Here is a 15,788-nt window from a genome sequence, read left to right as displayed (position 1 = left end):
GGTCTGTTCGTTTGCAAGCTCCTTAAGAGAAGAATTGTACCGCCAACTCCCTTTACTTGTTATTTCTTATGGTGTCCCCTGTTCTGTCTTTGTTGAATTCACTATTTCTTAATTTTCTACTTACATTTAAAATTTTACTTCTAGTTTGATAAACCAGTAGTATTATGCTAAAATAGGAGGGTTAACGTTATGTAGTTATTTTATGGTACTAAGGTGTGGAATCAGTATTTCTACTTTTATGAACAACTTCAGATGTTCACAGGAAGATGGAGATTGCAACTAACTCCTGACAGTTCTTCACATTAAGTGACCAGAATCTAGCCTCTTTTTGCTATTAAAATGGCATCCCAATTTTCTTGACTGAAGATACCACATGGTAAGGAGTCCAGTTTTGTGCTTATACACTTGAAAAAGTCATCTCTTTCCTACCTAGGTTCCCCACTCCAATTTTCCAGAATTTGGATACAGGTTCCCTTTTTGAGTAATTTCCTGTGTCCTCCTATAACATTATTCCACGGATTTGCTAGTGAAATGAAATACTGCAGTGACCTTTTTAATTCCCCTGACTTTTCACAATCTTTGAAATTTAGCACAACAGCAGGAGTTTAATCATACTCAATGGTGTAAAAGACAAAATAAGGCACCTTTAAATTCAGAAGGAGATGTGACCTCCAAGGTGTCAGAGCCTTCAGAGACTCCCTTGCTGTCCCTACGGACTGCTGAAACTATGTTACTCACGTTTCTCAGGCCACGTCACTACATCTCCGGCTGACACATCCATCCCCTGCTTACATTTTATTTTGAACCAATAGGCTACAAACTCCTGCATCTGTACCACATTTGAAAACTTACTTGCCATGCTGTTTGCATTCTGTATTCACTTCTTTTTTAAGAATGTAATTTTTGGTTTATTCACCATAGTATTTATTTAAAGGTTTCAAAGACTTTCATTTCACTGTTAAAACCTATACTGTGACACTAGATATTTGAAGTCTCTACAATATCAGACTGTAACTCCATGATGCACGATGCCAAATACCCATTTGTATACATGAGTATCTAACCACTGGTGGGCTGATTCTCCAAGTTAAATTGCATGGTTAGTCCGATTCCTTGTGGGTTTAGCAGTGCCCAATCATTTAACCAAGTGTCATTATATGTGTTTTTTAGTTTTAGGTCTCAATTGTTGTGTAGTTTGGTTGATGGATGAGATGGCCTAAAGAAAAGAAAGAAAAAAAGAACAATGTTCTTCACATAGCCCAACGTGACAGAGTAGATCAGCTCTCTTAAATCCCCTGTCCATATAGCCATTGTGATCAAGGTGATTGATGAAGAATCCTATCAGCTCTGAGCTGTTGAGGTGTCAAACTGATAGGAAAAAGCAGTACTCACAGTATGCCTGCAAACAGTTTGAGAGGCTAACAGTTAACACATCTCTACAACTGGATATGGCTTCTCCTGTCCTTTAGATGCACACAAGTGATTATCAATTCACATTTGCCATGAGATTTTGCTCTCTGCAGCTTTGTAGGTATTCACCCTTAAAAAGCAAATCACTTGAATGTTTCATCTTCCATAACTACTTTTTTGAAGTCTTAAACTGAGCCCTGCTAATGAGTATAGGTGTGTTACTGCAGCTGGAAAAGTATGCTATGTGTTTTGTTCAGGCTTTTTTTTTTTTTAAAGCATTTTTACCCTTCCCACTAAGTGTACTTTGTGGATTATCTTCATTACAGTGGTAGACAGTAGGCTTTCTGCTTTTCAGCTTCATAGTTTTTCTTCCCAAAAGAACGTCTGTCTCCCAGTGACCTGTATGGTCACAATTAGCCCCTCAAACACAAGTCCCCATGAAAACTGAAACCAAAGAGTAATGAGAAAGAGAGACAAACTATATACCACTTATTTTCAGGCCTGAATTTACTAGGCTCCAGGCATATCAAAATATTGATGCTGGGACTATTCTCTATATACCACAAAACAGATTTTCTGGAAATTATAATTAATTCAAAGATAAGAGAGTTTGGTTAATGCTTACATTAACCAAAATCAAATATAGCTGTAAGAATATATGTAGTAAATTTATTATCATCGTAATGTTTGATACATATTTGAACTATAAAATATCGTATATTCCTGATCATCGATCTAAAGATTCTTGGCAAGGGGGTTCTTCTTTATTTAAAATTGCTTGTCTCTTGATTGAGCTGGAAGTACTGAAAAAAAAAAAACATAAAGATGTCATTGCTCTGATCTGAGACTGGGGAACTTCAGGCTCCATAAATTTGTTTTATTTGATTTGAATTAGGCAGTGGATAATGTATCTGGACACAGTTGACAAGAACTTATTTTTTATCTAAAGAATTGTTTAAAGAAAAGCAAGCTCATTAAAGAAAATGTAGGGGGAAAGGAGAAAAATAGAACATGCAAATACGCAAATGGTACTATTACCTAAATTACAAGCAATACATCGCTGGCATTTTGGTATTGCTGTTTTGTATTTTTGAATATGAAAAGATTTTTTAAAATATAGTTTTTATCATTTTACATATACTTATTTTAAAATCCTGGTTATTTAACCTAGCATTACTTACCAAGACACTACTACATTATTATTAATACATACTTTCCACAAATTAAATCTTATAAGTTCTATTTGCAGACAGAGTTGATTGCCCATTGAATACCTTTCCCCATTGAATCCTTGGTAGAAAAGCCCCAGTTTGTTCAAGGGACTATCTCTCCTCTACATAACTTAGCGGGGCATTTTTTACTTTTTTATTTTTTTTTAAGATCTCGGTTTGGGTGTCAATCATAGTGGTCCCATTCTTATTTCCATTGGTTGGCTATAGGGTGCCGTGTGACCCATTTATTCGAGTGAGTTGTGACAGGGAGGTCTGTCATTTTGCTCATAGCTGCATTTCAAGCTTTAGATTACTGCCTCACACTTATCGGGTGCTCAATAAATAACTGTTAAATGAGTAAACTCTAAATGATAAAGAGTTTTCCATTCAAAGTAAGAATTTATTACAAAACAGAGTTCTTTCTGGATATTGCTGTGCCTATATGTAGTGGCTGGAAATGCTACAGTCATCTTGCTATCAGTATAAGGATGAAGCTAACCCAAAAATGAGGTGGACCCAGAGACTCAAGGAAGCAAAGCCCAAACCATCCCTGCAGATTCATTTTAGATTTTTTTTTCTTTTCTTTTTTTTTTTAGAGGGAGTCTCGCTTTGTCACCCAGGCTGGATGGAGTGCAGTGGCACCATCTAGGCTCTCTGCAACCTCCGCCCCCAGGTTCAAGAGATTCTCCTGCCTCAGCCTCCCAAGTAGCTGGGGTTACAGGCACCCGCCACCATGCCCGGCTAATTTTTTTTTTTTTTTTTTTTTTCAGATGGAGTCTCACTCTTGTCACCCAGGCTGGGGTGCAATGGTGCAATCTTGGCTCACTGAAACCTCTGCCTCCCAGGTTCAAGCAATTCTCCTGCCTCAGCCTCTTGAGTAGCTGGGATTACAAGTGCCCGCCACCACGCCCGGCTAATTTTGCCATGTTGGCCAGGCTGGTCTCAACCTCCTGACCTCAGATGATCTGCCCACCTTGGCCTCTCAAAGTGCTGCGAGTATAGGCATGAGCCACCGTGCCCAGCCTCCCTTTTAGATTTTTTGAGATGATGTTTTCTTCTTTAAACCAATTTGACTTAGGGGTTTCTGTCACTTGCTACTGAAGTAATCTTAACTGATGCACACTGTTTTATATCCAGAGTTTACAAATCCTCCATTTGATGATCTACTATTACAAGACATACTAATACAATCTCTTGCTAAATTTAATGAAAAGATGGATGTTGATTTTTAAGAGATTTTATGAATGTGATATATATTTTATAAAATTCAGCAATACTTAACAAAACATGGTAAATGTACATACAGATACTGCCTTAATATAAATATCAACACCTGGTGGACCTTTGGAGATTAGATAATTCTGTAACTCAGCCTACACTGCTTTTAAAGCTGGGATGATCCTTCACTGCTTTCACTTCAGCACCAAATTTCTGAAAGTCATTGTTCTGGTCATCTATTGCTGCATAACAAATGACTGCAAAATTTAGTGATTTAAAACAATATTCATGGTATTATTCCTCCTGGCTTCTGTGGGTCAGGAACTGGGGAAGGGCTCAGCTAGCTGGTTCTGCCTATGGAACTCTGACTGCAGTCAAATGGGGGCTGGAGCACGATCGAGGTTGGAGCCGCAATCAGCTGGAGACTGATTGGGCATCTCACTCACTTCATGAGGTCTCAGGACTTTCCACGTGTTCTCTGCTCATGAGCTAGTTTAGATTTCTTCAATACATGGTGGTCTCAGCATAGTTTAGAAATAGGTTGCTCACAGGGCAGCTGGAGGCTTCTAGAGGGAAGCAAGCCAGATAGAAGCTACAGTGCCTTTTGTGACCTAGCCCAGAAAACAGGCAGCATCACTACTGCTTCATTTTATTGGTTGCAAGTGAGCCACAGGCCTTCCTAGAATCAAGGGGAAGGGAATTATATTCTGCTTCTTGATGAAGGAGGAGCAAGGTTGTAGAAGAGCTTATGGGTAAAGGGATATTGTGGTGGCCATCTTTGGAAAATACAATCCACTACAAATATCGAAGACCTTTATGTGTTGTTTGTCACTCCATGTCTCTTTCTTTTATGTTAATTTGGCTGTTTTCCCTCTATGTCTAAAATCTGTGGAATGACCAAAGCTTTCAGTTACTCAGAATTAAAGAAGTCATTATTTCTTTCCATGCAATTCCAGGACCACGCAGATCCCATAACGAGAATCCAATTAAGTTCAGAAAGTGAAAGAACTAAAGAGAATAATGATGTATGAGAGCATGAGTTTGTGTTGAGAGAATATAAACAGAATGATGTGTTTTAGTATGAGTGACAAGTAGTGGCAGGCATGTCTTTAAAAAATAGTAAGATTGAAGCTAAGTTACAAATTTGGGGGAAAAAAGTGTTCAAAAAGTGAATCCCTATAACCATAGTTAATTTTCACCCTGCAAACTGATTGTCTAATCAGAAGTAGATATGTAACATCTAAGCATCTCCATTAAAAATTTTATGATCAATGACTTTGTGTGATATGGCTAATGACATGCATTATTTAGTACAAGAACCTACCCATTTGGTTAATAATCTAAATATACATAAGGGAAAACTTTTGCAATGGAAAATGAAATGTACATTTTAGACATAAGCAGCTTCCAAAAACACACAGGTTTCCTTGTAAGAATCACACATCATTTTAAAAGGAAAAGTAGAAAGCCAGATTTAGAAAGTCAATCCAATCTTTCAAGAGACCACACACAAAAATTAGAACAAAATGAAATTCTAGCAGCTGATGGTAACATCCAAGCTTATATATAAAAGTAAACAAAATGTAAAGTTCTCTTTTTGGTTAAACTCTCCTCTTGCCTTGTGATTCTCTTGAGACCAGACTTACTATGTTATCACATCTAGAAAAAAAAACCCACAAATCCAATTTCAGAAGTGTTTTTCAGTAATGTACATCATGGGGCAGGGTGGTGGTGTGGAGGGATGCAGAAGGATGTTACATTGTACATCTGTTTTCCAGTCAGCACAACTTGGAGCTGTCTCCCTTTCTGGACCAGATTTTACTTTGGTTCTTTTTGATCTTGTACTTCTTATTCATGCATTGTGCTTAACATGTGTTACAAACATAATGTGTTTAATTATCTGTCTCTCCCATTTGACTATGTGGACATGAAAGTGGGGATTGTTTCTGTCTGGCACACCTAGCAGAATGAACGAACAATGTCAGTAATGTTTCATTCAAAGAGGAAAATGCGTGTGTGTGTCTGTGTGTGTGTAAACATATTGGAAGAGTACACAGAAATTGACTTGTTTCTGTAGTTCCATAGGGTAAAACTAAGGCTTGCAGTAAATGAATCAGCAAGACAGGTTTCAAATCCTTACAAAAAAAGGAAACATAAGCTGTACATGATAAAAAACATACAACATTATCTGCTAACTTTTCAACAAAAGACCTTTCCAATCACACCAGCTTTCCAGCAATGGCTCAGGTTGCCTCAATATGCGATGAACCTACTGACATGAGAATATAGGCAGAGGCCACAGGAGTGTCTCTCCAAGATACTACAGTAGATTCTTGTTCTGGGTGGACAGTGAGATTAAATGAACTCTCAATGCCCTTCTAACACTATGAAGCTAATCTTAGTACAACACCAACTGCAAACGGAGTGGATAAGGGAAAATTGGCACTTCAAAGCACCTCCTATAGACAGACATAGGTCTAGTCACTGGGGATACAGCCATGAATAATGCAGAAAAGTCCCTGTCCTCATGGAGCTTAGATTCTATTGAAGGAGATAGGTGTTAATCAAGTTAAATAATAATAATTTTAAACAACAATTAGCACTATGAAAAAATAATGTACCGAGAGTGACTAGTGTTGGGACCAGACAACATTAGATAAACTGGCAAAGAAGAAAACATTTTATGTTCCATATAAGCTGCATTTATATTTTAGTAGCATTTCTATAGAAACATCCAGGACATATTTAGTACTGGCACTTCAAAAGTTAACATTATCTCTGAAAACCCTGGTTCAGTGTATTATATGAATGCCAAAGAGGGGAGACACACCCCCTGATTTGGAGACATTACAACAATTTGAGAAAGACAATTATGTCATTTGTAAATAGTTATATAGTAAAACAGAGCTGTTGACAGCAAATGAGAGGATGGGGTAAATATTGTAGTATATCATCAAATGGGAAAAAGTAACATGATCTGGAGTTGACCAGGGAAGATATGAAAACGAAGAGGAGTCTAAAAATATGAATTTTGTGGTAAAATCATTGGAAAACCAAATGTTCAGATTATAGTTAATGTGATAATGGAATGCCTATTACAGGCCCACGTATTTGATGTTACAAATTTCTGACATGCTTCTGCATGTAAGATATATCATTGCAAGCTCAGGGCCCATTAATATGTGCAAATGTTCATGCAGCAGATGGCATCACACTGTATAAACATTATCAATGCAGATATTAGTAGCTAAAACGTTACCTATTTCATGTACTCAGTTCTACAACATGGACCCCAAGGATTGCTTAATTGCGAAGGTTTGTGATGTATGATTCTCATCTCATTTTTTTTTCTGTCCAAAGAAAAGATCCTTTAAAGTCCTCACACATAAAGTGTCTGTGTGTGCGTGTTGTAATCATTTGTCTTACCATTTTCTCTCAAGTGTGGATAGATGTACAATGCAATTTTATGCTTTCTTTTAGGAAAAAGTTACTGATATTGGAGGGGAAAAAAGGAAAAAATTTTTGCATTCATTCATTAATTCATTCATTCAAAAAATAATTTTTGAAACTCTACTGTGTGCCAGGCACTGAGAAATCAAAGGTGAGGAAAAACTGATACTGTCCTTTTTCCACAGACCTATGTAAACAGCAAGGTGCTCACATCAGGATCAGCAGGGTGTTATGAGGAAAGAATGTAGGCTCCCCATCTAAAGAGGCCTTAAAAAGTATATTCTAGAATGAAAAATATATTAATGTTTATAAGAAAGAAAAGTTGGCAATTTTGATGAGGAAAATGAACACTAACGTTTGTTAATGGACATATGGAGTTAGTTTTATTCCAAAATGCTTTGAAATTACTTTGCATTACTTATAAGTCTCTGCTAAGAAAGAATTACTATCTTCAAAGCACTTGGAGAAACAGTTTTTAAAATAGAGTAATCATGTCAATAATTATGTAATATATAAGAATTTTAAACATCTCTAAAGAGAAAGCTACAGTCCTTATTATTTGATAAGCACTCCTAAAATAACCTGGGCTGTAAGAACAGGGCAATGTAAGACTCTCTTCAATTTGTGGAAATAATCAAATTTGCGTGAATAAATTAATAGAAACAGTTTTATGTCTTTGATTGCAGTTGAACACTACTGAGTGTTCCTGAGCATCTGAAATGCCTTTCTGAAAGTTCATTCAGCAAATTCACAATGAATTGTGAATTCAATCTCTGGCACTGTACAAATGGCATCAATGTGGAACACCAAAAACCAACCCAGTATGACCATCCACCCTATACATTAATTCAATTTAAAACTATAAGGAAACCAAGAACAACCAGATGTTGATCTTAAGATACTACTGCACATCTGCCACTGCAGAAGGATTTATGAAACTCTGCAATGACAGGAACCTTTTCATATATCAGCAGCATTCTTTATTCTGAGTGTTGTGCTGCCTCTTGGATGAAGACATCAAAGAGCCACAACCAGCAACAACAAATTTAGCACTAAGACTGCCTACATACACCAAGCAAAATGGGAATTTGAGGCAATAACCAGGATATGCTTTTAAAATTCCCAACAATTTTCACACTGTTTGGTCAAATCTTTTAGGGAACATAAATTATGCAAAAGCTTCCCCCTCTGGTAGCTTCATTTCACCTTGAATATGCAGAAGAGGATACCCAATTCTGTATTAATTCCTAGTTTTGTATTTTGAAATTTAACGGTAAACAAAAAGCACCTAGTCACTCTTGTATAATGATATTTTTAAAAATTATTTGAGGAACATGTTAAAATAAGATGATGAAACACCTTAGAAAAGTCTACTTTATGAAATATTAATTTTATTTAGAAATTGTTATTGGAATTTACTTACTGCATAATTTAAGCAAGATTAATTTCACTTAATATAAACAGATTCAATTGTAGTAGGCTGTCAGCCTTAGGACAGTTTGCTATATTAACTCTGCAATTCTTTTGAACTATTTTAATACAAAATAGTATGATGGGTTGAGGGTAATTACTTTTCAATAGTTTGGTTCTATGAATTATCTTTTTAATATGTATCAAGAAGTAGGATTGCCTTTCAGTTTGAAGGTTTAGAACCTTTTAGTTGCTATTCTTGCTCTTTGCTAAAGATGACTTTAAATTTCTTTGTGAATTTTTAATTCTTTCATTTGATTATTGGGAAGATATAGAAAAGGTTCATTTTTATTCCAAGAGTATAATATAAAATTAATTTTCTCTGGATAAATTTGATTCATATTAAACTATTTTAAAATGTATATCCATTATTATCTGAAAAATATCTGTTGACCAATAGTTTGATCCTTTTGAAAATATATCTTTAACATAAACAACATTTAGGAAATTTAAATTTGAAAGAAGACTCATGATTAAATCATTAGGATAAGATGTCAATATTATATAAAATGTCTTTTAACAGGGAAGAATTTCTTGTAAGTTTTAATTTGGTTTTTATTTTATGAAAGCCAACAGAAATTTTACAATAGCCTCCTCTTCTGATGCTCCTCTTTCTGACCACCAGATGTCAGACTTTCACTGCAAATTTAAAATTCTTCATTGCATAGTAGACACATTTTTATTTGTAAATGTTCACTATTCTGAAATCATTTCTTTTTCACCTCCAGCACACTATTCAAAAACTTGCCTTTGAATATGAATACACAAACATGGATGTTAGCTGTTTCAGGCATACATTTACAGCTCCTATTTACAGTATGCTGATTTTCAACTCACTAATGAGTTTCATATTTTGAGATATCGCTTTACATTTATACATGTACATCAATAATAGAGCTCCTTCTAAAATAAAAATGTCATACATACATGCCAAAATATGACTATATTTGAAACAACATATAATTTAAGAATACCAAAATACATTTTATTTTTGATTCTGGCAAAAACAAACAAAAAAACAGGTGAGAAAATATTTTAAGTATTTTTGTTTTTCACATAAAATCTAACTGTTACATAGGTGTTGTTTTTGCACAAATATCTATAACATCTATGCCAGAATTCATAATCTTCTTGAGACATAACCATAATTTAACATATTTACCTAATTTTAAATGGAAAACAGTAAACATCAGAGTATTATACTTTTTTAAATTTTGTATATGCTACACCCCAAATGCACAAAATTATTATAATACAAATTCATCTTTTCACTTAGCTATATATAATGTATTGTGAATATTTAATTTAGTGTAAGACTTTAGTTCATGTTTTTAAAGAATCATACTTTTTAGTTGTGTATAATCCCTGAAACGCATTAATAGAAATATAAGAAACAATATGTAAAAGTAATTGAAGAACTTTGGTGTTAAAGTTTTTATGTGTATTAAGATTTTAAGTTTAAAAAAAAGATTTTAAGTTTAATATTTATTAGTTTAATTAATATCTGACTCTAGGTAGTACAGAACCTAAATAATTTCCAGAAGTATGTAACTGGAACAGGAAAAGCCAGGAAAAAGTATATTCTGTTTGCATCACTGAACATGATTTTTAAAAAACCACATACACCCTATCATAAGCATTAAAGTATTAGTAAATTGGCAACGACTGGTAAACATGCTACTATTATTTACATTTTTGACTTGGCATTAACAACGGTAAATTGTAAAGCTACTAAACAACTAGTTACAGCAAATTAATGTGATAGTTATCTGAAAGGAAAGGAAAAGAAAGAGGCAAGGAGACTGCTGGAATGTTTGCAGGAGGGAACTATCTGATTTCAGCCAAATCTCCCAAGCCTTTTAGAATCCGTCTGCCTTACGGCAGTATATCAAAAATAATACAATTGACATTTTCCTGTCTTCATTTCTGTTAAAACTTTACATTCTATTATTCTTCCCAGTTGAGAGACATCAAATTCCAAGAATTGCTAAGACTGGCTGTGGTAGTCCTGATTTCTTTTATAATAATCTTTTGATTGTTGTTGATGTTGAAAAAGTTTTATTAAAATAAAAATATAAAGAACTACTTTATTATTTTTCAGTTAATATAGTTATGTCTCACTCATTTCATTCAATGTGCTTTTGGCATCTTTCTCTTTTTAATATAAATTATAATATTTATCATAGATTTCTATCTTTAATGCTGCTTAGATACCCTTTTTAAAAAGCTTCATTCAATCTGTCCTCTTTTAATAAATATGCATGTATTCCTTAGTAAGTGAATAAAACTTCGCTTTCACTTAATAGTAAGTACTTCATTCTCATTATTGAGACTATGTGGAAACCTTGAATACTTGTCACAGATTCATTTTATAATCCTGAGGTTGGTTTGGCATTCCATGATTTACGCAGGGGCTTTGCTTACAATAATTGATTCATTCCATACTTGAAACCCACTGATCTCATTACAATTACAGGAAGGCATTTTAGCTGTTGCAATTTAGACTTACCTCAAAGAAAAAAAAAAGGCACCCTCTACCCACTTTGGATTTCTGCAACATGTGAAATAATTAGGTCATATCATCTATCAAAATAAAATCCTGTTACTGACCTTTCTAGACTCAAAAGCCTGCCCTGGAAATATACAATAAAACATATTTCATTTTGAGCAAAATTTGCATCGTTGAGAATGACACTATTATCAACTATTAACTTCACGCACCTATTTTTCCATTAATAATTTTACAGTATTAAAATGACCAAGACACAGGTTCCAACTATAAATTCTAATATTTAAGTCAGCTTCTACAAAGAAGCTCTCAGTTCTAAGAACCCAAAATATGAAATGTAGTATATTAAGTATACCTACTGAATATTATTGAAATCCTGACTCATCTTCAAAGGTATATGCCATATTTTTTTATTTCACATACTGTTTCATAAAAATTAAAGAATATATTTTTAAAACCAACTGATCATATTAAACTATGTCTTAGAACACTGCATTTTTTGAAGGCTTTGATAAAAATGCAGTGGGTCTTAAAGAACACATAGAATTCTTTTTATATGCTAATATTTTGAACATTTAAGAACGCAGAAAATATTTGGTGAAATACTGGTTATTTAAGGCAAACCGAACTAGCATTTTTATTTTGTAAATCATTTAAAGGCTATTTAAAAAGAAAGGGGTGTTGCACATCTCTTCTAGTTAGGTTCTTTTCATTGAACTTTCATTATTGCTGCAAAGACTTTTAAAAAAACTACAGTTTATTACACAGTAATTTTATCCACAGCAGAAAACAAGTTTACTAAAGTTAAAAAGGACATTTTTACAAGAAGTATTTTCAAGCACTTATGAAAAACATGAAATAAATAAAATAAAAACTAGGTTGTGTGCACTTAAAGTTTATTGCTTAGGAAACAGTCTCTTTAAGCTAATGTAATCATTTCTATGACTTACCACTGTTTAGCTATGGCGGTGGGAGACATTTCTCTGGTGGGGAAAAAGAAACTTTGAGTTTTCCTGTCAATTGTGAATATTCTTGATTTGGCTGATGGGAGTCTTGATCTCCCAATCCTAATATCTTCAAGTGCAGGGAAATCTAATTCATTAACTTTTCCAAGCGTTTTAAAAGTTTCTTTTCATCAGAGACCATTTTGACCTTCTTTATCCATACCATTCTAGAGATCAGAAATACAAATGACAATAACAGATACCCATTAGTTAGTAGCTCAGAAGCCCACGCTGTATGACTGTACACTCTAAAGGCAAATTATCTTTGTACAAAAATATCCATATTTTAAATGAACCGTTAGACACTGGATACCACAGTGACAAGGATCCTAAGATCAGCATAGGATCATTTTAAAATGTTCTAATCTTAAAAATGTGCGATATGAAATATTTTTAAATGTATTTACAGCAAAATGTATTTTTAGAATACCCTCAGATAATTTACTCATCTCTCTTCTATTTATATGTTTAAATTAAATATTAAAAGTAAAGTAAAGTCCTGAGAAATGACTGATTTCAGCACAAAGGATAATTGTTGTTCTTCAAGTTACTTCAAAATTATAGGAGGAACAGGTCTTTTCAAAACTTGTATTGCTTGAACAAAAATGAATTTAACTTACATATGTGTTCCTTTTACTGAATAACCCTTTAATAATTAGTTTAGTGAAAAATGTGTTCTAATAATCCAAGGAATAGTATCAGATGCACGTATTAAGAATTTTTCATCCGTACCAATAACTATATTTTAGACGATTTTTTATTTCCAATATTAAAATAAAAATGTTTACAGTTCCTTCGTTTAAAATAATCATTTTATAATTAGTACATAATATTTATAGAAACAAAAGGGAATTTGTGTTTCAAATTTAGAATATATTGAAGTTTTTAGGAGATAATAAATAATTTAAAGAATTTTAAAGATTAAGACAAATGACTATTTTTCAAGGTTATCTATGTTTGTAAGTGGTGGTGTTGGGTTCCCTAGACTTTAAATTTACAAATTTTTTTAGTTTCACAAAGTTGTATTATACCCACACCAAAGGGGAGTAATGCATAAATTTGGAAGTTTTTTCGAACCTTTAAAATAGAAATATTAATATGAATGATTACTGTGACTTTCTTTAGCCAACTATAAGTAACTTCATTCAGGGAAGATAAATTAGTAAATCTCAATGCTTTAAGTTTTTTAAAATAAAAATTTAAAATTAACCAGAACATCAATTTTGAAGTACAATATTAGTGAGAATAACTATAAAAATCTATAAAATACTTTAAAACTGAATCCATTAGAGGTGACTGAGATAAATTTTCTTTAAAATTACCTAATTTTCTATTAACTATGCCTCTCCCTTTTGTCTCATAGTTTCTATTTCATATACTCTATTTTTATATATCTTACTGAAGTTATAAAACATACACTGTCCTGAAACAAATATTAGTCAAACAGACATTTCAAACTCCACTGATATCTAAAATGCCCTTAGAAAAAATAATAGAAATGACTTAAAAATAAATCTGGAAAGACTGGCATTACAATAAGCTTTTCGTTAACTAAAATAATCTATTCACTACGTTTTTATTTTCAATATTTTGTTGAAATAGAAGGCATTTATATATATACTCTTGTTACTCTTGTAGAAAAGAGATTCCCCCCTTTTTCAAGCATAATTAATGTACTGAAATCACTCTCCCGTCACTTATATAATTGCAACCATTAATAAACATTTGTGTGGCAATATTACCAAGCAGCACCTAAAGTAAATACATACTTTACAAATTCTGGATTATGTTCTCAATTTGCACTCCATTTCCTTTTTCCACTTGGTTATATTTCCCTCACTTCCCTTGTTTATTTTCATAATCACACCTTCTCCGACCTGTCCAAAGAACCATAATGGCTACAGTAAAAAACACTGTACAGAAACATTTTCTACAGCCAGTTTATGAGAGTATTGATTCATTTTGGATACTTTTTCTTGCCACTCTACTGCTTTTCTGCCATTCTCACACGTGCTCCTTATCCAGGGCACTTACATGAACTCCCCTCCTCTCTCTGATGATTTCATCGTCCCCCCCACCCACCATCAAACATTAAACCCCTTGAAGGACTACTCCCCAAATCTCATTCTGTAACTGGATATACTAACTTTAATTTTAAAAACTGGGTTTCTCGTGAAAGTTGGCTTTGTGACTAGTTGTCTTAGAAAATTCTTTGCACTGGGAAACGGACTATGTGGGAATTTCCTTATGTTTTCTTTTTCTCTCCCCACAACGCCACATAAGGTGCGATTCAGTATTTTTGATAACTTTAAGGGCAAATAATATTTCATGTTAATTCCTATTTCCTGAACAGAACTTCAAAGCAAAATAATATGCAGACAGTAACCCCCCAAAGATGGTTTAAAATTTTTTTCTCATTTGCATAGCAAGATTTAATTTCCATTCCTTAAATATGACGAATTGCTGAGATTTTCTCCAGTTAATGCTTTTAACAGCTCCCAATAAACTTCATTAATCAGGCAAGCTCGAGGCCCAATGTGTAGCCTGGAAGCAGCTAATTTGCTTGATGAGACCCCGACTTCAGTGAATAAACAGGTGTATAATCTGAGGGCTTTATGGCCTTAATTACAGTCTAATCAGTTCAGCGGTTGGCGGGCAAAAGAAAGAAAAAATGGTGGGGGTGCGGGGGGAGCTCAAAGCCACTTTTCCTAAAATAGGCGACATGTCCTCTTTCTTAATACACCTCAACGACTAATCTTCAGTTTCTTCTCCCCATCTATTTCCTCCTTCCCGTCCTCTGGCTCTTTCTCCTCGGCCTTCCTTCCCCTTAACCTCTGCGTTCCCGCTCCTCCTTTCTCGCCGTCTTGGCGTCTCCCTGGGAAGCGCTCCGCTTCCGGGCTCGGGCTCGCACCTCCGCGATCCCGGTTTCTGCCGTTCCTCGGGCGGCGGGGTCACTTTGCTCCCCCTCTTGTCGGCGTCCCCCCTTCCTCCCCTCTCTTCTCGCCCTCTCCTCTCCCCCAGGCGTCTCCCGCCCCCGCTCCCCGCTGCACATCCTCCCTGTCACCCGTGGGCCGCCTGACAAATCACTTCAAGGGCAGCCGAACTTTGAAGGACAAGACAAAGCTCTGGCATATGGTCCGATCCCCAGATGTTTGTCTTTCTTCCGCAGCAGCCCCCCACCTCCCCCTGCCCGGGGTTCGTCGGAAACCCAGGTCGGCACTTCCTTCTCCTTGCGCCCCGCGCCGCTCCCCTCTCCCACACCTCCAAGTTCCCCGCCGAGAGGGAAGTCGCTTAATTTTCCTCTACGGCTTTTGTTTCGCCGGCCTCCCTCTCTAGCCGATTAGTGGGGGGCAAGGCGAGGTTCCTTTAACCTAAGGAGGTCTGTGGAACTCCGCCGTGAGAGTCTCTCGGTCGGCTACCGGGACGTGGGGTGCGGGGAGGCCGCGACGCGGCGGGACAGGGCAGGGCCCCGCCGAGGTGCGGTCCCGAGACGCCGTTCGCGTCCCCGCGGGGGCG

The 15,788-nt window shown here is 35.3% G+C and overlaps 1 long non-coding RNA gene across 1 annotated transcript; it reads right to left on the bottom strand.

Annotated features, from left to right (window-relative positions):
• Window positions 1–4,025: 4,025 nt before the first annotated feature.
• Window positions 4,026–15,154, bottom strand: LOC129458438 (uncharacterized). The gene is made up of 5 exons (XR_010114667.1): window positions 15,016–15,154; window positions 14,042–14,149; window positions 12,219–12,439; window positions 7,501–7,571; window positions 4,026–4,405 (listed from the first exon to the last, which is right to left on the bottom strand). It is a non-coding gene; the product is annotated as an uncharacterized lncRNA (long non-coding RNA).
• Window positions 15,155–15,788: the final 634 nt, after the last annotated feature.

Source organism: Symphalangus syndactylus, chromosome 19 (genome assembly GCF_028878055.3).
Source record: "Symphalangus syndactylus isolate Jambi chromosome 19, NHGRI_mSymSyn1-v2.1_pri, whole genome shotgun sequence".
Lineage (NCBI taxonomy): Eukaryota > Metazoa > Chordata > Mammalia > Primates > Hylobatidae > Symphalangus > Symphalangus syndactylus.
This window is presented reverse-complemented; position numbering and strand designations above follow the sequence as displayed.